Raw genomic sequence first — 1,756 nt, forward strand, 5'->3', positions numbered from 1 at the left:
GTAAATGTTCACCCTATATGCCTGTCTATTGTTTGGCTGGAAGTCACGGGATTGAGTTCAATTCCAGATCTGAAGGGTAACTAGGGACTACATTCTCGGAGGTTTCACCAGGCTTTGTCAGACCAATACACCTGGTCAGAAGATAGGATTTGAGCCAATAATCTGCGCTACTAACTAAACACAGAGGCAGCACTATAGTCACTGGGGGACTTTGAAAACACACCACTAGCCAGGCCTCATCTCAGATCAATTAAATCAGACTCTCTGGAGATGTAACACAGATATCTGGACTTTTTAAAAGCAACTGCCACTGATGATTGGTCTGTGCAATCAGTGTTGAGAATCACTGCTCCAGAAGATGAGCTCAGACAGATGGATGCCTGAGTCCACGGCTTTATGACAGGATGAAGGACAGGGGGCTTCAGGGAACCAGAGAGCATCAGGAAAACCAAGGCAAGGAGTTTCATTTATTTAAAAAATCATCAAAATAATTAGTATGCTAACCCCCACACACGACTTCATACCTATAAAACCAATCTTTAAATGCTGCCCTTCTGATCTCATGTGGTTGATTGTACTAAGGAGTGCATACCTCCCAGGTGTTACCGTTTACCTTACAGGCCTCTCTATCATCTGGCTGAAAGTTGAACCAAGGGGTGAATGAAGTTTCAGGCTAAAGGGTGTCCAAGTGTTATTATAGTCTTGGGGATTTCACCAGTCTCTATCAGACCAGTAAGCCTGGTCTTTTTTTTTATAATTCTGAGTTTATTCCACATTTTTCTCCCACTCTATCTAGGACTTCCTGTTGTGATCCCTTTCAGAACAGTCAGCAGTGACAGTCGGGCACCATCTAATTCTTCTGATCTCATGGTCATGGAGGCTACGGTTCACGTGGTCCATTAGTCCTTCAGACCAACTGTGTCCTTGTGTCCTTGATTTTCTTCACTCTTCTTTGCTCTCAACAGGAAGAGACCAATAGTTGCACGTTAGAGGGATGCTCATAAGCTTTTAAGACCCCAGTCGCTACCCATCAAAGTAGGATGTAGAACATTGTCTTTGTGGACCATGTTAGGTCAACTGACCTTAGTGTCCCCCAAGAGTACAGTCCTGAGCTCCTATGCCCTGGGCCCCTATGCCCAGTGACTCATTCCCTCAAGGTGTTTGGTTATAGCTAAGAAATTTTCGTAACTTTATCCTCTGTGTTGCTGTTGTTCTTAGGTGCTGTCAAGTAAGCTATGACTTGTAGTGACCCATGTACGACAGAACAAAATACTGCCCAGTCCTGCACCATCCCCACACTCCTTGCTATGCTTGAACCCATCGTTGCAGCCACTGTCAATTCATCTCATTGAGGGTCTTCCCCTCTTTGCTGACCCTCCAATTCACCAAGCATGTTATTCTCCTCCGGGGAATGGTCCCTTCTAACAACATGACCAAAGTAGGTGAGATGAAATCTGGCCATTCTCACATCCAAAGAGCATTCCGGCCGCATGTCTTCCAAGACAGATTTGCTCACTATTCTGTATGATACTTTCAGTATTCTTCGCCAACACCACAACTCAAAAGCACCAACTCTTCTTTGGTCTTCCTTATTCACTGTCCAGCTTTCACATGCATTATGAGGCGACTGAAAATACCACGGCTTGGGTTAGGCACACCTTAATCTTCAAAAAGGAGCTCTGGCAGCACAGTGCCTAAGGCACTTGACTGCTAGCCAGAAGGCTGGTGGTTCAAACCCACCAGCCACTCCTCAGAA

This window comes from Orycteropus afer, unplaced genomic scaffold (assembly GCF_000298275.1).
Source record: "Orycteropus afer afer isolate SDZICR_OR568_19922 unplaced genomic scaffold, OryAfe1.0 scaffold00099, whole genome shotgun sequence".
NCBI lineage: Eukaryota > Metazoa > Chordata > Mammalia > Tubulidentata > Orycteropodidae > Orycteropus > Orycteropus afer.